The sequence below is a fragment of the Larus michahellis genome, chromosome 1 (assembly GCF_964199755.1).
Source record: "Larus michahellis chromosome 1, bLarMic1.1, whole genome shotgun sequence".
NCBI classification, from domain to species: domain Eukaryota; kingdom Metazoa; phylum Chordata; class Aves; order Charadriiformes; family Laridae; genus Larus; species Larus michahellis.
In genome coordinates this window covers 938,550-962,708 of record NC_133896.1, presented here as the reverse complement: position 1 = coordinate 962,708, position 24,159 = coordinate 938,550, and the positions used below count along the sequence as shown (strand labels likewise).

General features: G+C 46.6%; 1 protein-coding gene across 6 annotated transcripts in view; it reads left to right on the top strand.

Annotated features, from left to right (window-relative positions):
• Positions 1-24,159, top strand: part of PPP6R2 (protein phosphatase 6 regulatory subunit 2) — a 105,563-nt gene that overhangs the window by 22,331 nt on the left and 59,073 nt on the right. For all 6 annotated transcript variants that reach the window (XM_074573101.1, XM_074573098.1, XM_074573103.1 and 3 more), the window contains one exon: positions 6,628-6,760. The gene's annotated coding sequence lies outside the window, so the exon portion shown is untranslated. The remainder of the gene's footprint in view (positions 1-6,627; positions 6,761-24,159) is intronic.

The following is a 24,159-nucleotide window of genomic DNA, read 5'->3' as shown; positions in this document are numbered from 1 at the left end:
GCTGCTCGTACGGTTAGGGTGGAAAACAAATTCCAGGGAGAATTCATTCACCAGGAAAAAGGGAAATATTTTATAGTCTCTTGACATGGGAGGGTCTATACCTACACTAATTGTTTAAAGGAATTATTCTGGTTTTGGGAAAGTACAATAATAGTAAAATGTTAATCTAAGATTAAACTAGTTTCTGACTCTAGATGGTATTTCGTGCCCTTTATGTGGCTGAAGGACTATGGTGAAATACGGGGACTGGGCACCAGGCAGTACTGGTGCTGCAGAAATGCTGTCGATGCTGAGAATTATCCTAAGGGGTTGATAAAACCGAAGGTTACTATTTTGCTCTCTGTGGGAGGTATTAAAACCAAAGCAGGTGTTTGCCTGGGACACCAGGTAGTCTTCGTTATAGTTGGAGAGAACGGTGAGGATCCAGGCCCCTCGGATCTCTCGCTGTGGGTGTGCGGCCGTGGAGAGGCAGGAGGATGCAGCTGCCCTTGTGTCACCTCTCCCCAAAACCACCCTCCGTCACTTCAGGTGCAGCAAGGACAGCAGTTAGCCTTTGCTGAGACGTGAGCCTTTGTTTCAAAACAAGTGTCATTAAAAAGGACAGTAGACCAGTTTGGCGTCGTCTGCAAATAAAATTTTGTTTCTTGGTTTTTGGTGTTTTGTTCTTTGGTTTGTTTTTTTTTTTTTTTGTTGGCTTTTTTCCCCCCTCATTTCAGCAATTTCTGTAAAATTTCAAGTGCTCTGAAAACGTGCAGGGAATTCTCCTCTGAAATTCTCTTCTGAAAATGGCGTGAAGTGGCAATGGAAGTTGGAGGAGGGTTCCCTATAACTTTGTTTTCAGCACAGTTTCTGGAAAAATAGCACCATGCGTAATATTCAGTGTATAACTAATACATGCCAGAAGTACCCGTTAACCCTACAGTGACTCGTTTGTGTAAGCTGTTGTATTTATGTACTGTTATAACTAGTCACTATGGCAATATTTAACTTCCCATGTTACAGTTGAGTCTCAGAAGAGTTGGTGGATGGATTTTTTTTTTTAATTATTATTTTATTTATTTATTTATTTCTGGGGGAAATGAGGAAGTGGAAAAGACCAAACATGGTCTAAGTGGTCTCGGGGCTGCACGTATGTTAGTAGCAGGATGCAGGATTCTGCGGACTGAAATCAGTCGAGAATTTCTGGAGTAACAGTCTCAGTCGTTTGGTGCTTGCTCTGGCAGAGGATTAGCGTGGTGCCCGTGTGCAGCAGAATGCTGCCGGGGAATCTGAATTAATTTCCAAGTAAGATACCAATGAGGCCGCAGCTCGGTCAAACTCTGATGCCCGAGTGCCCGTGGGGAGATGCAGGTGCCCCCGAAGACCTGAGGGGTGAACTCTTGGCAGCTTTCTAGAAGACATGAAAAGTATCCTGATTTTTCACCCATCTCTTGGAAATAATAAATAAGCTTTTTTTGGTTTTCTGCTTGACAATTTTACGGCCATTACACCCTTTTATCCCTGAATTCCTGGCAGCGTTATCTTCACACAAGTGAGGTTAGGAAAGAGTTGATGATCTCAAACGACCCCACAACTTCAGAAACTTGGTGCAAGTGTTGATAGTATAAAATCCCGTGACTGGGCAAGCCTCTGGACTGTCTTAAATATCCTTGCATTTCTCACTTGTCACACCGGAGAGGAGAAGGCGGAAAGGATGACTGCTTTATACTGGCCTCTTTTTCCTTTGGATTACGATAATTTTTTTGGTGACCGCTCTTGAAGTAGGTGGGAAGTGGCTGAATGAATTACAAAATATCTGCGAGTGGAGATAAAAGTGACTACAGAATCGTTTGTGGCTGTTACTACTTTCCTGTAAACTGCCTGTTCCCCTGTTTACCTCTTCAATTGCAACGGAGATACCCTGTAGAAATGCTTTTTTTCCTTAGGCTGGGTAAGTAAAACTTGTAACTTTATTAGTACAAGAGACGTTATAGCTTATATGAAAGGTTGAATTTAGTTAGTCTTGCTTTATATTTCCGATCAACCATATGAAAGTAACTAAGGTGGTGGGATGGCTTTTAATTTCTTTAAAAATAGCTGCTTTTGGTATAGTGTTATCCAAACAGGTATGTCCTTTTTTCATACGCTTGCGTCCTGCTCCTGACTCCTGTGCGGTGCCGCCGGTGCATCTAGGGATGGGGAGAGTCTGTTCCTCTCCTGCCATGGCCAAGCCGTTAGAATAGTTACACAGAGACACTCTTCTGCTTACACATTGTCTTTTTAGGAGTTAAATATAACCTTTGATTATTTTTCTCTAGGAAGTCTCCTGACTTTTTCTCTGAATATTTTCCCCTTGAAATGCCCGTGCAGATAAGCACTCCTGTTACCAGTAGTTAGTTGATGGAGACGGTGCGTATGGGCTCGCTGTGGGGAGCAGCGTTCCGGTGCTGGGTGCTATGGTGCGGTTCCATCGTTCTCCCCGTGTCCCCGAGGAGCTGCACAGTGCATGTGCTGTCCCTGGTTTTCCATTCTGATACACCTTGTCTTGGCACACACTGCCCAAAGTAATAGAAGGGTTCATTGCGGGTCCTTCAGCAGGTCTGTTCCAGGTGGGAATTTCCTGAAGAGGGCTCAGGAGGTAGTTGAGAAGCTGGGATATTTTTAATTATTTTTTTTTCTTGACTTGCTAAAGTGTAAATGCTCTTTCAGAGGCATTGTAGAGGTTTATATAGTGGATTTTAGACAGCTTGTTAATGAGCTTTTCTGAGTGGATTCCATGAAAAGGCTGTGGAATACCTCTCGAGCCCCGCTGTTGAAGGACTGCCCGGAGAAGCGGTTGTAGGGAAGGCAGACTCTGCACACAGGGGGTTTGGGGAGAAGTGTATGGAAAAGCTGCACCACGCTTTAGTTTCAAAGAGACTTAACTGAGCTATATACAAACCGGACTTTCACTCTTGATTGGTATTTTAATTCGCGTCTTTGAGCTAATATGTTTGGAAGCATGTCTTGGCTATATGAAAAACACATAGCTATTTTTGGGTATTTTGGATATTTGGAAACAAAGCTGTCTAATGAAAGGAGCTGTAAATCAGCGGTCTCTTGAATTCCTTTAGATTTTGCTCACACTAAACTTTGGGCAAATTACTTGGGCGTTTTGCCAATGTCCTTTCATAAAGTGAAAGTGGTTCAATTTTTTTCTGCCTTGTTGGTTCTAACGACTCTTTGAAAGGGTTTGGCTGGCGGGTGACTGCTTTGAAGCTGGCAATCCGTAAGTAATGCTGAACGGTGGGTTTATCAGCCGCCTCCTTTGTAGAACGACTTCACCGGTTGTTGTGTAACTAAGAGTATTCTGTTTTTTCAGGGATCTGTGAGTAGGAGGCAGGTAGTGCAGAGGAGATGACGGCAGCAGGTGGTGGCACGCCGTGGTGGGTGCGTCGGGGTGGCGGTGACGTGCAGGTCGGTGGTGGTCGGGATGTCCCTCGGGGGCTCCTGGGAGCAGTGCTGTGGGATTCCTGCCCCGGGGCTCGGTGCCCACAGCTGAGGATGCGGAGGAGCACGGGGGTGACCAGCGCTCCTCAGGCTGGATCTCTTTGTGATGTGCAGCACGTGGGAAAACCTTCCCTTTGTGGAATGCAAAGCTGATGTAAAAGAACAAGACAAGTTCTCCCAACCCCAAACCCTGCTGTGGACCCCTCTGCCCCCAGTCAGCCGCTCGAGGACAGCCCCGAGCAGATGGTTTGTTCTGGGCATCGTGGGGTTTATATTTGTTCCTCCAAAGCCTTCCCGTCTGCGGCTTTGAGCTCTCCAAAGCTTCGGTATCCATTTAAACCAGAGAGCTGTGGAATTTTACAAAACTCTTAGCCTTTATGGCACAGCAGTGAATTCTGCTGATTGTCATTCAAAATAATCAGTTTCCCATTGATTGGTTTTAGGCACGTTGCCTGACCAGTGAGCACTTCGCTGCGAACTTAATCCGGGATGCGTGTGCTGGAGGTGGGAAGACAGGCGTAGCACAGCAGCGTCTACGAACACGGGATTTCCAAAGAATCAAAAATGCACTGTTGGAATAAGGAAGGTAGTGGGCTCAGGTTTAACCCAATCTAAAGTTGTATCAAACTGAAAAGCTGTATCTTGTTGCTGGGTCACTGACCTGTATTTCGGTGTTTCTGAGCGGTGATGTGGTTTTCCCAAAGACGAGAGCTCCTATGGCACTGCTACAGCTGGGACTGGTTCTGCTCTTCTGAAGCCACAGGTGCTTAATTATTTCATCGTGGAGCCTGGCCAGGCTGCTGTCTCCGTACAGGTGCTTTCAAAAGGAATTTGCTGATAGCTGTCCATCCACCTTGCTGCTGCTGTGTCTGTGCTGTGGGGAATCACGGCATACTCCCTTTGGAGTATACTTTAAAATTCGTAGCCTAAGTTAGGTTACGTTTCCTCTAAAATGTGTGAGTGTAGGGGAGTATGTTTGGTCTGCTGGGTTTACTCTCTCTACCCTATTCCAGGAAATCACTGGAGATAGTAGTTGTTCTGCTGAGGTGGATGATTTCTCCTGTTAGAAATGGGACACTTCGCTTTTGACAACATAGAAACCTGTGCGTGGTTTGACTTCAAAACTGAACTTCTGTATGGATGTACTGTGGTACGTTTTTGCCCATGCCTGTGTATGTAGCTGGTTAACACACAGTGAGTTCAGCAAAAAATGTCAAATCACTAGGAGAAAAGGCAGAAAATAGAAACACTTATTTACTTTAACTACTTTATCATGCTTTGTTTCAAATTGGTTGCCAGATAAAATAAAGTGCATGTCTCAGAAGAGAGTAAGGCTGAAATCTCAGCAGTATGTGTTCAGAGTGGAAGTAATTAATTAACCACATCATCCAAATCCATGTTTCAACTGTGGAAATACAGCAGATCCAGTTGTCTTACCACGCTTATTTGGAAATTCATTCGGTAACTGTTTCAATTAAAAAATAATTGAAGAAATTGAAGAAAAACTGAGGTGAATACAGGATAAAGAGCAAAGGCAGATCTAGCTGAGGCTGATGGCCGTCAGCTGTGTGGCTGTGGTGGTGAGGGCTCTGGGGCACGCGTAGGCTCCGCACAGGAGCCCTCGGCAGTTGTCGTGCCCGCCGCCGTCAGGCGGGTTACAGAGAGGTGCGACGCTGCGCCTGGGCGAGCCCAAGGGGCTGCTCTGTGTGCAGTAACACGTTGGGGCTGAGGTAACGCTACCCGCAGTGAAGGATGGGTTATCCTGACCACAAGCACAACAAACAAAAGTGTCAGAATGGTGCAGATGGTTTGAATTTCCATAATAAAGTAGCTTCTAAGTGATAACTGCCCTGTGCCAAACTCCAAGTCATTATTCAGAGCTGTTCTGTGCACCCTTTGCTTTTAAGTAAATGCACCAGATATTCACATCTGTGAGTTGATTTCCAAAAGAGAGTTTGACTTTTAAAGGGATATGTAGAATCAAAAAACGTAGCTTTTTGTCAAGCTCTGTCTCACAGAATTCTTCCTGTATTCCGAATACACCTGAGGTGTACCATCATTCCTCTGGAAAACAGTTCAGTCTGTTCTCAGAGCAGCACTTTAATTGTTGGGCCCCGGGTTGTGATTTTTAAATCTATCACCGTTTTATGTTCAGTTTGTCATTTGTAATGTTTAAATGACTCTGTAGGACAAAGGCTGGGGGAAAAGAAGGCATCAAATTTACAGACCTTAAATATGCACAATAAAATCATGTACGCTGTCCGTTCAAATTGATTACTTCAGTTTTGGGTGAATGTTGTACTTCCAATGAGTAGTTACTGATAAGAAGGTGAGAAAATGATATTGTTCTTTCTGTTGGTGCTCTGTGTGATGCTGCCGTGCCTCTGCTGGGTCTGAGGTTTGCGAGGCTGTTCGGGTGTATGGAGGGTTTGCCCCGGTGATGAGTGTACTCCCTGTGTTGGGATGGTGTGGGAACAGACTCATAGGATCGCTTGGCTTGGAAGGGACCTTTAAGGTCATCGGGTCCAACCATCAACCTCACACTGCCGAAACCCATCACTAAACCATATCACTGAACATTACTCTCCACGTAGGGCCTGGTTGCTGTTATTTGCTGTTTGGTCCAAAAGGAATACCTGGATTCGGGGAGGCTCGGCTCAAGCCCAGCTCCGTCCGACCTGAGCCCAGCTCCGCTCTCACGCCTCCTTTCACCTCCTGCAAGTGCAGGGAGCTCTCCCGGCTGCCTCACGGCCCCAGACCGAATGTGAAATATGTGTGTTGTTGCTGCAATTATTCTTGGAACAAGTGAAAATGACCCTTAAGTTTCCTTGGCAACCTATAACTTTCTTTTGAAGCGATACCGAGAAAACGAGCATGTCCTTGACTGAGGTACAAGCCTCCAGCCGTGTCCGGGGCCATGGCGGGGAGGGGGCTGTTGACCCCCCTGCGGTCCCCGCTCAGTGCGAGGGCTCAGGTTTGCACTGGGGGGAACTGGAGGGTCTGACACGGTGGTGGCTTTGCAAAGCCTGTGTCTCACCTACAGCCTGGCTCCAATTTTTCTTTGGGCCGAAAGGTAATGTGGAATTTTGTTAGGAAAAAAAGTAATCTTTGGCCCTCGGTTACCTTTGGTTAATAGTGACTTCTAAAAATATTTTCCAGGATAAGAAGCTTGAGAAAGAATTCACACTGGATGAAAATAATTTTCTGAAGCTGGGCATATTCCAGGAACTGTAACCCAAATGTTTCTCTGTCTGTGGAGAAGATTTCACGTTTGAAATAACTTCTACTGAAGGTATGCACATCTATCTTTCTTTTTTTAAGCTCGGTAGTGACAGCGTGCTTTATAATGCTATATTATTTGTTCTGGTGGTTGCTAGTGAGGTAGTTTTTGATATTTAATACCTGGAGTCATTTGGGAGGAAACCGTAGTGTCCCTGGGACAGTCCTGCTGTGATGGGTCTGAGCTGGTTCCGTAGGGCAGAGGAGCTCGGTTCCTCTGTGCTGCTGAGTCTGCAGCCGAGCCGTGGTTTGTGGGTCAGGTCACTCCCTACAACCAGGTTTAACTGGTAAGTGCCTCTCAAAACTTGAGCTCTCATTTAAGGTATGTAATTGACAGGAAGAAGGCGGAACTTCTTTTTTTCTTTCTGGTGGCTATCTCTGGGAACTGCTTGTGGCTGTTCCAAGAAGTAGCGATATGGAAATGACACGCGGTGTGTTCTGTCATTGGGGTAGTGAAAGTGAATAGCCTGTGATTACTCACTGGTCTTCGTAAGGTGAGAAATTGGAAGTGTCCGAGAAAGTTCTCAAGCAGGCAGTTTAAAGCAAGCAAGAGGAACTGCCCTCTCATGCAGCGTGTAATTGCGTTGGGGTTTCACTGCCTGAGGATTACTGGAGATGGCCCGGCTGCCTGCGGGAGCACTGCCATCCCTCCCAGTGCCGCCAGCGGGGCTGGCTCGCTCTGTCCTTTTCCTATTGGCAAGTCAGCTAGGAAACGCTTTCTTAATGCTCCAAAGGCAAGAGATTTTACGTTAAGCGCGGTCTGCCAGGGGCAATACGTTATCAATTAAAGGCATTCTCGAAGATCCTAAAAGAATGCAGGAGATCCTAAATTTTCTTGCAGAAAAGTGCAGATTTTAGGTGAGCCGTAAGTAGAGGTGCTGCTGATGGAGCTGATGATAGTTACGTTGCATGTCAGACCTGACGGCTTGAAACTGGTGAAAATTGTTCTGGAAGCCATCTAGGAAGCAAAGCACCTGGGTGGTATCCAGGCGTTCGTAGTCATCTATGCCAGTGAAATGGAAAATAGTAGCTGGAAATAGAAAATAGTAGCTGGAAATAACAGTGTAGCCCAGTCTGAGAAATGACAGTCATCCTTGGGGTGCAGCTGGGTCAGGACCCTCCGATACCGGCTCTTGCTAAGGGTGTGCTTGGGGAGGTTCGGAGCAGTGTGGGTGTAGGGTAGGCACTCCCGCCGCGGGAGTCACCAGCATTAGTGACTTCTCTGAAACGGCACTGTCCTTTATAAAGCTGAGTTTTATGAACTGGTGTAACCAGCTGGGTTTTTGGGCTCAGTTGAGCTTTTGGACCCTGTAACCGTCTGCGGCAGTACGCTCCACGGGGCTTCTTCCCATGCAGAACATAATTAGTGTTTCATTCTGCCTGGTTTTGAGTTGACCGCTTGATAACTTTGTGAGGTGTCCTCCTCCTTGGTTTATAGGGAGCTGTAAATAGCTGCCTATTCACCTCCTTAATACCATTCATGCTTTTCTCTGTATCTGTTGTTTTTCTGAGCTGTAGCCATGTATCAAGTCAAGTTTAGTGCATCTTCCATTAGAAGCTGTGCTGTGTCTCGTTCCGCTCGGTCTCTTCTAGAAGCCGATCAGACCAGCTGCACTTGTTCGAGCTCTGCTGTCTCTCCTGAGAAAAGTGAACCAGACCCGCGCTCGAGATGTGAACGCGCGATAGTCAAATGATGTCATGCCTTCTGGTTACTTCTTCTTTCTCCTAATAACTTTGGACATTACTCTTACCTCTTTGGCTATTGCTCTGTGTTGAGCTCCTTCAACAGTGGCTCCAAGATGTTTTCCAAATGGCCGTAACAAACAGGATCTGTTTGATTTGTGTGTTAAAATGTCACCTTTCTTCAGAGGGGTGGCCGTGTGTGACAATAGGGCTGCTTGGTGCTCTGTCCTGGCTGTGGCACTTGGGTCAGGCAAACCCCTGCGGAAGGAGGGGGGATGGCTCCTGCCTGGGATCCTCCAAGCACACTGGGGGCAAGAAGTTCCCAGAAGGTGGGATGGGGCAGCAGAAGAGTGTGAGCGTGTGAAAGTGCAGCAGGACAGAAGCTCGCGGCGCAGGAGAGTGTGGGATACATCGTGGGATACGTCTCAGATGGACGAGGGGCAGAGGGACAGCCTGGCTTCAGAACGGGTGGAGGATGAGAGACCCCCTGAGGATCCGAGGACACTGCGGGCGTTGGCTGGTCCCAGGAAGCTCCCGAGTTTGCCTGAACGGAGCCCAGCAGCCAGGATTTGCCAGCTCAGACAAAATGGTCAGCGCAAATTGTTTATCCCCTGCTTGTCCTCCTTTCAAGAAGACAGATTTTCCTGCAGTGATGAAGCTGCTGCTCAGATACCTGTTGGTGATGTTTATAAACCCTGCTAGTATTTATTTTGCTAGCCTGGCCATAATAAAGATCTGGGCATTTCTGCCTGAAGGTGCTGGATGGCCACAGATCCCTGATCAGAGGGATCTCAGCGGATAACTTAGCCGTCATCGTTCGGTGCTGGGATTTCTCCCATGATTAGTTCTGTGCTTTTGTCAGCGCTGAGATAAATCTGCAGTTTCATTGTCTGGCTGATTACTAACATGAAATCGTTGTGCAGCTGTTTGTGTCGGCTTTGGTAGGTTTAAGCTGAATAATTTTTCTGTGACTAGTAAATGTTTCTACCTTGCTATTCGTCTTTCTCCTGAAATCGCTTACAAATCCATTGGGCAGCACTGGTTCTTTTGGGACCCTACTTGCCGCCTCTTTCTATTTTTTTTTATTTGCTTTTGATTTATTTCTTTTATTTTAACCAGCTGCTGATTCACAAAAGAAAGCTAGCTTTTCTTTAAAGCTGTTTGGAGAAGCCCATGGAAAGTATTTCTGTGGGAGTTCAGACGAACCGTCGATCGCACTGTCCTTGTCCATCTGTATGTTTTTGTTGTAGGTTTTATAAATTTTTAACAGTTTGCTTAAAAAGCTAGTCTTAGGCTTGAAGTTCACTAAGTTAAATAAAGTGATGCTTTACTCCCTGCAATTAGTTGTTCGGTAGCTGCGTTTTAAAGGTGCAGAGCTCTCGGGTGAGCGCCGGCTGCTCCTGGGGGTCTGGTCCCAGCCGACGCGCAGGTGTGTTCGAAACCTCGCTCAGATGCTGCAGTTGGAGAGAATTATTTGCATTTTTTTTTCTTTTGCTCTGTGTGGCAATGCTTAAAGTTATTTATGATTATAGAGGAAATAAAGGAAATTCTGTATTAAAACTTAGCCAAAAAAAAAATCATAAAATAACCTTAAAATACACATCAGGCATCCGTACCTGTCAAGACTGAAGAGAGGGACTGAGTTAGATGTGGCCGAGGAACACTCTTCAGCTGTGACAGGGCCGCTGAAGTTAGGTTTTCCTTTGTATTTTTGTAACAGAAAGGATGTTACAGGAAAGTCAGAAGTATTCAAAAACAGGTTTTTATGAAACAAGTAGGATAATGTACTTCTCTCCGCTTTTCCATGTGTTTCCACTTAGTAACTAAGTGGAAAATGTTAAATGTTTTATTTTATCAGGAATGGGTTTAAATAGGCTTAAATAAAAAAATCCGTAAATCTTGGTAATTTCCTCCCAGTTTCCAGCAGGACTTGCCTGTGGTGATTGCTGGCCCTCCATGTCCATTTTTACTGGCCTTGGAGTACTGAGAGCATTCTGAAAGGTTGGAAAATGCCGTGGGTGTTTTGTGTGTGTGCCCGTATTCGGTAAGGCTCGGGGTAGCCTTTGGTAACTACGGGACTGACTGCGGTAATAATCCTGGACAAAACACAGAATTCAGAAATGAAGAGTAAGAAAAAGCCTCACCCAGAGTTTTAGGGGAAGTAGGAGGTGCAGTGTATTTTTTTATGGCAGCCAACGCAGCATTGCACGGTGCTGTACGTTTTGTGATACACGGCAATACGGGTCTTTCAGTTGGTGAATTTTAATCACCTGCTGTTCCTGCAGACTCCCCCTCACCTTTTCTAGAAAAGGTAGAAGTGCCTCTACCAAAGTTAATGGTACTCGGGTGAAGGCTCTGAAACACACGTTTCCCCCTCAAAAATGTTAACGAAAATAAAATCCAGGCCACAGAGTGGAAATCGCTGATAAGTGGAAGAATGAATGAAGTGAGACAGAAGGGGTGAAACAGTCATTATGGGCCCCACGGAGGAGAAAGGAGACTTTTGACATTCTACTTGTATAGGGAATAAGGCAAAAAGTAGTCATTACTTTGAAACATACATAGTAAGATGAATATTTTTTTTTTTTAATGATTTTTAAACCTCTCCCCCAGAATCTGTGAGCAGCCAGGGATTGCTCTGTGTGTTCCTCTGCTTCTTGACTGAAGCTCTGCATACCTTCTGAATATTAAAAAATTCCTGCAGTGCATTGTTGGCAAATAGCAGGTGTTTGAATGACAGTTTAATTCCACGTGTATCAAATTTAGAAATGCTTCCCTTAAAGCAGTTAATCTTCAAAAGTGGCAGCATATAGTTAGAGAAAACTTGTTTACTTAAATCTTTATGGTTTTCCCTTTAATGAGATACTGCAGTTCAGAAAGAATATGAGCAACTTCGAAGGGCTTTGAGATTTCCGCCTGAAAAACCAAAAGGTATTTCTAGTTTATTGTTGACCTAAGGTGAAGTAGTGAGACCCGAGATATGACAGACATCAGGAGAAAGGTACTTTGGTAGCTACGTGCTTGGGCCTCACCGGGATTAAACCTGAATGTCCCAGTGCTTTAGTTCGAATACATACAGTTAATTAATTGTAATAACAGAATGGAAAGGCTGTGATATTAAACTTAAGAGTCATAGAATGGGTTGGGTGGGAAGGGACCTTAAAGGCCACCCAGTGCCACCCCCTGCCCTGGGCAGGGACACCTCCCACCAGCCCAGGTTGCTCCAAGCCCCGTCCAACCTGGCCTTGAACCCCTCCAGGGATGGGGCAGCCACAGCTTCTCTGGGCACCCTGGCCCAGGGGCTCACCCCCCTCACAGCAAAGGATTTCTTCCCAAGATCTCATCCCAATCTCCCCTCTTCCAGTGGAAAACCCTTCCCCCTCGTCCCGTGGCTCCCCTCCCTGAGCCAGAGTCCCTCCCCAGCTTTCCTGGAGCCCCTTGAGGGACTGGAAGGGGCTGGAAGGTCTCCCCGGCGCCTTCTCTTCTCCAGGCTGAACCCCCCCAGCTCTCTCAGCCTGTCCCCACAGCAGAGGGGCTCCAGCCCTCCCAGCATCTCCGGGGCCTCCTCTGGCCCCGCTCCAACAGCTCCGTGTCTCTCCTGTGCTGAGGCCCCAGCGCTGGAGGCAGCACTGCAGGGGGGTCTCCCCGAGCGGAGCAGAGGGGCAGAATCCCCCCCTCGCCCCCCTGCCCGCGCTGCTGGGGATGCAGCTCAGGAACTTGTTTGGAAAAAACGTAGGAAATATTTCATCTCCCGGTTCCTATGCAGAATTCCAAGACTGACACCCTGCCTTCTCCGAGACGGGTGTGTGTATGCCTTGTCCCCAGTGCCGGGGGGCTCGGAGGGCGCTGGGGACAGCAAACGTCTTTCCCTGTGATGCCTGTACAGGTCACCGCTCCGACAGACTGGGTTTGAAGGTGAGTTTACAAAGAGCTGCAACAATTAATCCACTGACCGTTTGAAAATATCAAACAAGGAGCACCTTTTGGAACTTGTCTGTGTCTTTTTTCTCCTCTTCCCCATCCGTTTAGTCACTTTTTTTCTCTTTTTTTTGTACTACGGAGAGCAAGGATAGTCACTCCTCCCCGCATGTCCGGAAGGCACCTGCCTTCCTTAAAAGCTGTTCATTACCATATGTGAATCAATCTATCTTCTGCACAAAACGTTTTGAGCCTGACACGTTTCTTGCTGTGAATTGTAATATGAAATTTTTCCTTTTTTTGTTTTGGTGGGGTGATTTGTTGGAGCTGCCTGCTGGCGGCAACCTTCAGTGAAGCGGCTCGTTGCTCCGGCCTGACAGAGCACACCTAGCTTTCTAAAAGTCTTATTTTTGCAGCTCCAAGCAAGAACAGAAGTAATCTAACAAATCAGGGGACTAAATTGTGTGTCTTACTTTGAGATGGAAGGTGGATCTCTCGTCACAGGAGAGCAGAGCCCGTGGGAGGCTGTAGGGCTGTCCCTCCCCACGATGGGGCTGGCAGAGACGCGTGCTCCTGCCCGGCCGGGCTCCCAGGCCCTCCTCTGGCGCCGTAACTGCCTTCCAACAACGGCGTTTTAGTATTTTGTGGTGTTACAGGGTTAAAGATGCAGAGGACAGCAAAAGTGCAACTTATAGAATCACAGAACTGCCCAGGTTGGAAGAGACCTTTCAGATCGTCGAGTCCAACCATCAGCCTGACTCTGACAAAAACCAGCAGTGACCCGTGTCCCTCAGCACCGCGTCTGCCCGGCTCCTAAATCCCTCCAGAGATGGTGCCTCCACCCCTTCCCTGGGCAGCCTGTTCAAGCCTTAATAACCCTTTCAGTGTAAACATCTTTCCCAATATCCATCCTAAACCTCCCCTGGCACAACCTGAGGCCGTTTCCTCTTGTCCCACCGCCTGTTCCTTGGGAGAAGAGCCCGACCCCCCCCGGCTACCCCCTCCTTTCAGGGAGCTGCAGAGAGCGAGAAGGTCTTGTGCATTAAGACTGAAGATGCACCTGGGTTGTTTTGGGTGTAAATCACAACACGATCGTAAGGAAGCTGTTGGGTAAACTGGTTGCCCAGATAAAATTACCTGCAACTGGGTGCAAGTTGTGCCGCTGGGATTGAGTTAACGGCTTGAAAATAAGCAACTTGTGTCTTTTATTTTACATCTATAAAACACCTGAATCAAGTGCTAAGTGTGAACAACAGTGGTTATTTGATGTACTTTGGAGACAATTGGGAAGAGTCAGGTCAGTATTAGCTATTATGTTATTTATTGTGTTACAGGTCCGTACCAGTAATTGCTGATTAAAGCACTTGGGAAATCGAAGGCCTCCAGTCCCTTGCAAAGGGAATGACCGGCGTGTCTGGCCCATCGGGGGATGGAATTGTGGGTGGCCCCTGCCAGCTCCGTCCCCGTTCCCTGGTCTGCATGTCCCTGCTGATGCCCGCAGGCCGGTCTCTGCCAGCTGTGGGTAGTGCGGGCATCCTGCTGCCTTCCCCCTGCCGAGGAGAACTTCCAGACGGGACAAACCTCATTATAGCAGTTATAACGAGTACACTTAATTTTTTCCCCCAGATCTAAGAGCTAGAAACAGCTTTAAAAGAAAAATAGCAAGAGTTATCTCGAGCAGCAAGAATGTGAACCGTGACCCTGCTGTGTTTATCCTCATGTTCTCATATTCTGATTTAGCTCTTTTTTTTTTTTTCACTTGTTGTTTAAGGAAGGAAAGTGAAACTCGAGGAGCTGTGTGACAGGGATTGTTTTGAATATCTGCAGGGCTGTAAGCAGCCTCTTAGTGTCTCAAATGAACTCTGCCTCGGCTACAAATAAAGGCAGGCTGGCGGTGGGGGATAACAGCTCGGTGAAGAAATACCCGGTTATGGAAAGCTTATTTTAAGCTGTTCGCAGCTGTTAATCTCCCCAGCATCCTCGCGCGGCTCAGGACTTCCCCAGTTTTACAAAACTGGAAACTTAAATATGGGGGGAATAAGTGAACCGTGGCAGGAACGAGCTTTTTGTGGTATGAGGTTAGGTGAAAGAATGACAGTTGAACAGTTGGAGATGGTTAGTAAAATGAGAAAATTCAAATTCATTTTGAACGATAGTTAGTTATTTATGGTGCAAAAAGCACTTATGTTTCTATCCTCGAGTTTATCCAAGGAATTTATCTGTCATCTTTAAGAAAAAGTTACCACTTTTACCAAATGCATGTTTTTGTTTGCACCGTTTTGTTTTTAAATAAGTTTTAAATAAGTAAAGATACTGAGTATTTCACTGTAGAGACCAGATTTAAACAAAGCCTGAGACTTACCTCTAACTTCTTACATATAGAAAAAACCCTACATTCACAATTTCATAGTTCCTAAAAATCATCTGACAGAGCAGCTTTCTCATAGTTCATCTATGCATACAGCTTGAAGTTTTTAACATATCTTACTCCTTAACTTGTACCATCCTCCTGTACTTGTGAAACAATTTTAACTTAAAGCAATGATTTTAATGTACACAATGTGATCACTGTAGACAGAAAACTATTTGTGTACTGCACTCTGGCCTTGTGATGAACATTGCCTTTATACTTCAGCTTTACGCCCTCCTTCTGCTTTTAATAGATCATTATTTTTTTCTAATTGTTGGGTGTTGCTCAAGCAGTTTGCGTTCTGTTCCACGCCTGAGATGGTACGGGGAAAGTGAGCGCGAGGCAGTTGTATTTTACAGCTCCGCACGGGCGGGAGGAGGAATGATACTCGGTGAACTCAAAACAGCTGGTTTAAAAAGTACTTTTCCAAACCATTCGAAACTTTGGTATGGTTTAAGGTCAGAGAACACTCTCAATCGCAAGCCCCAATGTGTTTAAAAAGGTGAGGCTCACTCTTGCCTTGCTGTCCCGTGCCTCGGGGGCTGCTCTCCCGAGGGCTGACACGGAGCATCGCTCCCTCTGGGCATGAGGCACCTCAGCACTACGTGAGGCCTTTCCTGAGGCACTGCTGTGCTTTTTCTGAGAAGATCCAAGAAATAAAGAAATCCTGACCAAAGAAGCTGCGGTATGTCAAGAAAATCATAAAAGCCTCTTCATATACAGAAGGGGAGATCGTCATCAGCCAGAAGCTGATGTTGGAAGCGGAGATGTGGGTTTTCCTTGGCTTCTTGCCTCCCGAGTTAATAAACTCTTCCCTTGCCGTTTCAGCCCTGGATGGAGGGCAGGAGAAGACGCAAGTGCGTGCAGTGTGCCTGGGAACCGAAGCCCCCCTTTCCAGGGTAAGGTGAGGCAGAGTAGCGGTAGCCTCACAGTAGGGTAAGAAGCACTTCGCAAGAGGATATTTGGGGAGCTCTGACAGCGCTTGAAGGTACTTTCAGCACTGAAGACGCATTCTTGAAGCAGTATCAAAAGTTAAATCAGAAATCCACCCCAAACTTTTACGTAATGCCAACTTGTGGGAAAAAATGGGCGTTCTTCATTTGACAAACCTTTCCCTCTTACTGAACTTCAGGATGGAACACTCGTTCAAAATGAGAACTGCTGTACTGCTAATAATGCCAGAAGAGGCTGTTTCATCGTCTAGACCTAAGGAAAAGCAGTTTGTTGAAATGTAACAGTTGGAAGGATTTTGTTCCTATTAGAGATACTTACACAAACCAGTTCCTGGCTGTGTTCTCCTCCCTTTAGCCCTCAGGGTTAGGCTGCTGCTCCGGACACTCCTGCGTTTGGCCTTGCTGCTTATTCTTGTATCTCTGGAGCTCCCAGCATGTTGGAGTCTCGTTGTAGTATACTCTAAGGCTTCTCTGGACATAGAATAAATGCCCCGAAATACTGAGAAGGCTGAATGAAGGGCAGTGCTATCTGGTACGTGGCCATAGGTGAGTTGGTATACGTTTGTATAGCAGACTGTTATAAACCTCAGAGAAACGTTTCTCCATAGCGCTTTCTGATGTGACTCGGTGTTCGGTCTCTGTCTCCTGACTTTTCTGGCTTTCATGGAAAGCATCGCTCAGACCTTGCTTGAGACGTGAAGCCCGAGTCTTCTTCACTTAGAGATGAAGGTCAAATAGTTCAGCAGTTGCAGTCGAAGAGCGAGAGGAGTAGGACGGCCTGATGGTGACAGAGACTCAGTATCTGATGTTGACAGAGCAATTGTTCTGTTCCTGTCTGTTTTGTCAACTACCGCTTGTGCCAGGCAGGTGCGTGGGAGGTCAGGGATTATCAGGGAAAGAGGAAAGAGAAACCACACAACTCTATGGATAAGGCGATATTACTTTTCTGAACAGGAATGTCAATAACAGGTCTTGTTCCAATCTGCTAGAGCTGTGGAGCAAGCCTTCCCTTGAGTGGGGACCTACCCAAAGGTTAATCAGTTTTGAGTCCTCTTAGCAGACTTTAATGCTGCTTAATTGTTTTGTATGTGGATAACTGAAACTATCCGTGAGATGATAATGCATCAGTAAGGCATAACAAGGCCAAGAGTCAAAGTTGCAGATAAAAGTGTGTTTTCTTTGGAGGAGAGAGACATTCTTCAGCCTTTCTGCAGATGTGCATCTCAAACTAAGTGCACCTGGCTAAATTGGTCTCAGTTTTCGAGCTCCACAAGGTGCTAAAAGGTACTGCAGAAGCCTGGGGAAAATGCTGAAATAGCTGCGGGGGACGGGTAGGTGTGCCCCCCTCCTTTGTAGGGTTCCCTCCGCTTTGCTGCCGTACAGAGCTGGGTGGCTTGGCTGTGGTGGCTCGTTGGGTGTTGAACATGGTCGTGATACCCTTGTTGGTAGGTTTTTGGGTATACCGAGAAGCCGTTGAGGCCCTGCTATTCTGAGGATTGGGACCTCCTCAGCAGGAACGGAGGAATGAACGCAGAAAGCAGTTTACATTTAGAGGGTATAAACGTTTAAAGTTGGCAGTTGGCATCCGCTTCTTTGTGGTCTTTTGTCCTGGAAATCTGCAGTTATTTTTACTTTTTGCCATCAGATGCCTAAGATGCTCCTGATTTGATTTAATTTCCTGGGTTTTTTCTTTATTGGGGTATGCAATGCCACAAATTGCTGGAGAAAGTAGGATACTCTTTCATATTCCTGTTTCTTCGTCTGTCACTTCTGCTGTACAGTTAAACGTGCATTGTTTATTATTTATTAGTGACTTCTAGTGTTTAATAGTTTAGTATTTAGAAGTTCCTGAAGTTTAAATAGGTGTCTTAAAGACAGCGTAAGCAGGAAACGGTGTAGAATCTTTGTAAGTTGTGTATCACAAGAAGAAATTGTATTTACTGTGTATTAGGCTCAGAATAGTCAGCAGCTCTCCAGCTGGTTTTGGTTTCTCTTAGCCCGTTTCCTCTTTTTCAGTAAGCGTTTTTTCTTATCAGCATTTTGGAAGGAGGTGAAGTGCACTTTTTGAGTTACAGACAGAAGATGGATTTATATCCTAATGCCAAGAGAAAGGGTTTGCTCATTCCGGGCTCCACAGGGCGATACCATCGTTTCAGGAGGTGGATTACCCTGGTTTCGGTTTCCTGTGGTGGGTCCCGTTAGATGAACTGCACTTTGGTGATTAATGCTGTTTCACAGCAGCTCAGGTCCTTCATGGGGAGATCTCATTTCTTACAAGTGCTTCTCTTCAAGCTCTTCAGAGCTTGTAGAGAACAAGTACCTTGTTAGTTATGATGGCTTACCTGCAGTGAAGCAGATTAAAGAAAAAACAATTTAGCTAATCATTGCAGAATGGGGCGCTTACTTTTCTAGACTATCAGTGGTTTTTTAAGTAATCATGAACATTTTTTATTACATTATAGATATACTAGTTTGTTTCGTGATACAACTCAAAATGGAGCATTCGTAGGGGTGTCCCTTTCATCATGTGGAACTTTTTCCTGGTCTTGCCCTGTATTTTCAGGATGTTTTCATGTTCTTCAGTAGTTACATTGCGTATTGTAGAAGACTGCATGTGCTTCGTGCAAAAATACGCATACTGAAATCAGCACGTGTGTTACACACAGGCGTGTGCGTAGGTGTTCCTGTCCTGCTGCTTCCACAAATGGGATAGTGTGGTTTCTCAAGAGCTCCGCTTTTCTGTCGTGTTGGTGCTGCCTGGGTATGGGTAATGCCGTGCCGTTGCCCCCACCGTCAACTGCAAGCATCCAGGTGTCATATATGGTTGTGTTTGCGTGGAAAGTTCCTCTGGACCATCCAAGTCTGCAAAGTCTCAATAAATTGTCAAGGGATGTGAAGAACAGTAAGAAGGGCTTCTACAGGTACCTCGGCCAGAAAAGGAAGATTAAAGAAAATCCACGGCTGCCCCTCCCAGTAAATAAGACAGGAAAACTGGTGACAACTGACATGGAGAAGGCTGGGGTACTCAAGATACTCAACAATTTCTCTGTCTCGGTTTTCAATGGTAATCACTCTTCCCACATCTCTCAAGCCCCTGAACCTCAAGGATGTCCCTCCCGTTGTAAGGGAAGATCAGATTCAAGGCCATCTGAGGAACAACATACATAAGTCTGTGGGACCCAGCAAGCTCCATCCCAGAGTCCCGAGGGAACTGGCTGATGCAGTTGCCAAGCCACTCTCTGTCATATTTGAAAAGTTGTGGTGGTGAGGTGAAGTCCCCAGTGACTGGAAAAAGGGAAACACCACGTAAAAAGGAGGACCCTGGGAACTACCGACCAGTCACCCTCGCCTCCGTGTCTGGTAAGATCATGGAGCAGATTCTCCTGGAGGATGTTGAAACACGTGGAAGACAGGGAGGCGATTAGAGACAGCCAGCATAGCTTCACCAAGGGCAAATGATGCCTGACTAATCTAGCAGCTTTCTACAATGAAGTGACTGCATCAGTGGACAAGGGAAGAGCTACAAATGTCAACTACCTGGACTTCTGTAAGGCCTTTGATATGGTCCCACACAACATTCTGGCTGCTAAATTGGAGAGAGATGGGTTTGATGGATGGACTGTTGGGTAAGAAATTTGCTGGATGGTCGCGTCCAAAGAGTTACAGTCAGTGACTCTGTGTCCAAGTGGCAACCTGTAGTGACTGGTGTCCCTCAAGGGTCTGTACTGGGACCAGTACTATTTAATATCTTCATCAACAATAGTGCGATTGAGTGCACCCTCACCACGTTTGCAGATAACACCAAGCTGAGTGGTGCAGTTTATTCCTTAAGGGAAGGGATGGCATCCAGAGGGACCCCGACAGGCTGGAGAAGTGGGTCCCTGTGACCCCCATGGGGTCCAAGCAGGCCCAGTGCAGGGTCCTGCCCCTGGGTGGGGGCAGCCCCCGGTGCCAGCCCAGGCTGGGGATGGAGGGATGGAGAGCAGCCCTGCGAGAAGGGCTTGGGGGGGGCTGGGGTGGGGAAAGCCGGCCATGAGCTGGCAGCCCAGAAACCCCCCTGTAGTGACAGGACATGGGGCAGTGGTTTTAAGCTGAAAGAGGGCAGGTTTAGATTGGACAGAAGGAAGAAATTCTTTCCGGTGAGGAAAGGGACACTGGCCCAGGTTGCCCAGAGAAGCTGCAGATGCCCCATCCCTGGAAACATTCCAGGCTGGGTTGGACGGGGCTCTGAGCAACCTGGTCTAGTGGAAGATGTTGCTGCCCGTGGCAGGGGTTGGAGTAGATGGTCTTTAAAGGTCCCTTCCAACCCCAACCAGTCTGTGACTGTGTAGCGCAAGGAGCTGCGTGTTCAGAGGTTGCCGTACCTCTCTGCTCCCAGAGGCACCGTTTTCAGACCCCATGGACAGTGTTACAGCAGCGTATTGTCTCGCTTGTGGCCTCCCAGGACACTTCACCTGGCTCCTGTAGGTCGTGACTCATTCCGCTGGTCTACAGCGGTGTCTGTGTCTCTTTGGGGGTTTTTTTTGTGTGGTACCATTCCACTTTCAAGCTTGCAGAGGAGTCCTGTGGGTTACAGAGCCTCGTTTGATTGCCTGGACACCTGCTTTGGCCTAACTCTCTGTTGTTTCAGTGTTCCATGAAAGATCATTTCCCGGTCTCACTCGCTGCACGGACTGAGTAGCCCGTAAGAGCACTGGAGCTAAAAGCTTTTTTTGGCTGGGGTGAGGGCGAAGGAGAGGAGTCTCGCGTTGGTGCTTGTGCTTTGGGCAACAAGGTGGGAGAGTCACTGCTATGGGGCAGCCTCCCTTCCCAGTCCCGGGACACTGGGAACTCCATGGGTGTCTTCCAGAGGGCTGGGAGAGGCCAAACACCTCAGGAGCCCTCCTCAGCCTTTGTTTGAAGGAGGTTGGGAAGGGGATCTGCCGGCTCTGTGCTGGGAAAAGGGCCGGCTTGCCTTCCTAAGGACAGCTTACCAGTGTGGCTCCTCTAGAGCAGACAGCTTTTCCTATAGATATATAAAAACTTCTGAAAAACTGTATAATTGACACATTTGTAATGGGTTTGAATTTGAAAAGTGAGATCTCTGTGTGTCGCACATGTATATGTATGGAATATGTACCTATTTGGGCTAACTGGGCACCCAAACATTCTTCACTTAAAGCCTTTTGTGCCAGCTTTTCACTCGGTGAATTTATAACGAAGCACAGTTAGTTAAAAATATCTGAAGAACAGTTTGTAACGAACACACTATACAGCCAAACAGCATTACTGTCACAGAAATGTCACGTAGGTTGAAAATTCAGATGTCTGTTCCTAACTCAGAAATTCAGTTCCTTGAGAGCATTTTCGGCAGCTGAGTGGCGGATGCAGAAGCTCTTGCTGGGTGCTGCAATGCTAAAAGTTAACTTTTTTTTTAAAAAAAATCAATATACTGTTGATTTAAACAGCTGAAATTAGAAACCGCGTCTCTCTCTGCCATATTTTGTGCTGTTTGGAGGGGGACGGACGAGTTGCCCAAAGACTAGGATCAACCAGAACTGCCCAGCCTGGGGCTTGGGAGGGTGGTTGGGAATTGGCGGTGGGTGGGCCGGGGGGGGCTGGCTGAGCTGCTGGTTTGGGCAGTTTCCCCGCACTTTCCCCCCAGTGACTGGGCTTGGGTTGTGACGAGTAAAGCCTGGAGCATTGATACTCATCGGTGGCTTCACAGGAAACATGAAGCTGTAGCTTTGGGAGTTTGTAGGTTTGTACGTGAGGCTGGAGGTTTGGGAGCGCGTAGCTCCCGCGTTCCCCTTCGGCATCTGCTCTAGCGCCACTGGACCTTCACACGGGGCTTCATCGTAGCAGCAGTGGTGTCACGAAAGACAAACTTGCAAAGGTTTTCTTGATTTCTTCTAAATCTCTGAAGTAAAGGCATTAAAAGAAAGACGCGTGGAAAAAGGTCTCTGAAATAGAGAGATAGAGAATAGACAAATTGTGAAGCCCTGAGTGGAGCTCCGGGGAGTTCGTTATCAAACATCCCGGGTAACAGAGCTCGTCCAAGGGAAAAGACAGCCTTCAGTTCGTAGGATAATCCTTTTCCTTTTAGAGATCCTTAGACACAAACACGCACGTGTGGAGAATCTTTGAACTGAGGTAGAGCAGAAAATGCATGTCAGTGACTCAACTGGTAAAAATAAATAAAACCTTCATGTTTCTTTTAACATGTTTCATTTAGCTCCTGTAAGCCCTTCGGTTGGAGGTTCAGTGTGAAAGACCCAAATACTTAAACAAGTAATGAAAAAATTGGGGTCTTTACAAAGCCTTTTAAATTGCCCAGGTGTGGTAACAGGAAAGCAGTGCCCCCCTTCTTCAGTAAACCCTCCTGGAGGGAAAAAGTGGTGTCTTCTTTTTGTTATTTAAAAAGGATAATTTCAAAATTCTGACTTAGATACAGTTATGCAAGCAGTGGAACTGCCAAAAGATCAGGCGTGGTAACATTTTTGGATGCTGGAAAAAGCAAATTGAATGGTTGGAGCAAGTGTTCCTGCTGCTGCGGAAATAGTAATGTGGGTTAGGTTAAAAAAAGCGTTGTGATGCTGTTGTGTAAAATCACAGGCTTATGTACAAATAATCTGGGAATGCAGCACATGGACATCTCTCATCCACTTTACTTCATTTTTAGTGCTTTTTGAAGTACCAGCGTCTGATGCTGAGGCACTGGAGTTATCTTGTGCTCTCTGAAAGATACTGGAAGTGTAAGTGGGGAGGAATGAAGCTTACTCCTTATTTGCTCCCTGTAGGGAACAGTGAAAGATACAACAATAAAAAATGAAATGAAAATCGGTAGTTTAAATTGTGCCAGACTAATCTGAGCTCTTTCTTTGGCAGCTGATACTCTAACTAAAAGAAATTCAGCAAATCTTGTTTCTTTGTGGAGATCATTAAGGCGTTTGGTGCGACAGCTGGAGCAGGGCTTGTGGCTCGCTGGGGAATTGCGGTGGATTCACCTGGTCCCGAGGTGGGATGGTGAAGGGCAGAATGGTAAGAGGAAATATTAGGCAGGAGGAAGACCAGTGGGAGAGTTTCTTAGGGATGATCTGAACGCTGTCTTGTTTGGATATAATTAATGACCGTTCTAAAAGTTGAGGCGTATTGGGGAAGGTAACTGGAAAAACGTAATTAATAGAGCTCACATGGAGAAAAATCCGGAAAACAAAAAGGAAAGAAAGCGTTAGGGGTAGGAGTGGGATGAAAGTGAGTAACACAAAGTGCAGTGCCGCACAGTGAGCGAAGTGTTTGAAGGGGAGCGTTCTTATGAACATACACGTCAGTAGTAAAACCTCATCTGAAACCCAGCGCGTGGTTCCGGTCACACCGGGGGTCCTGCGAAGCGCAGCAGATACGGGCGGGGGGTCCCCGCGCTCTGCTGGGAGACTGGGGGGGTGAAACCGCAGCTGGGGCAGGGCCGGATCACTGGGGACAGAGCTGACTTAGGCTGGGTTTGTGGGACTAGTCGGTCTTTAATAGTTTTAATAGTCATGTTTTGTTACGTGCGGTATCTCAGTTTACCACTTTTGCGGAGAACTGCGTGAAAATCTTCTGTATTTAGTTGGGATGATGTAAAATGTCCACGTGAAACGTGCCGCGAGGGAAGGGGGTGGTGGGGAGGGTGAGGAGGGTTTCCTTTCAGCAAGTATTTACGAGGACTTGAGATCCGATGTGTAGGAAAGGGAAGCCGTTCCTTCAGTTTCTATTTCTAGAGTTGATTTATAGTGTCCTTTTGCCTGTTCCTGTTATTGGTAAACAAAATCTACTCTTCTGCCCCACAAACACCACTCAGTTTTACACTTTTATGGTGTCTATGAGATGAATAGCATATTCCAGTGTTCCACAAGCTTTATGTTTATTAGCAATTCAGCTCTAAGTTTGCTGCTGCTGTTATCGCCCGCAGTGTCCAGTAGGTTGTGGGTTTTTTTCTGTCTCTTGCTGTTATGTATACATTGGAGGCCTTTCTTCCTCTTCCATACATCATTGATTGTTGCAATTATGGTTGATGACCATGACTCTGCTCATACAAAAAAACCCCAAACCCTTCAATGCAAACTGCTCATGGGGCAGTAGCGTGGCTTCCCTGCCCGTGGCCAGCCTTGGCTCTAATCCAGCCACGCGTTTCTCGCTATGAACATAACCTTTGATTTTACTTCAAGGTACCTGCAGTTACAGTTAGTTCATGTGTGTATTGTGCCCATGATCGATATCACAGAATCATAGAAGAGCCCGGGTTGGAAGGGACCTTTCAGATCATCAAGTCCAACCATCAACCTCACGCTGACAGAAACCACCACTGACCCATATCTCTAAGCACCGCGTCTGCCCGGCTTTGAAATCCCTCCAGGGATGGCGACTCCACCACTGCCCTGGGCAGCCTGGTCCAGTGCTTAATAACCCTTTCAGTGTAAAAATGTTTCC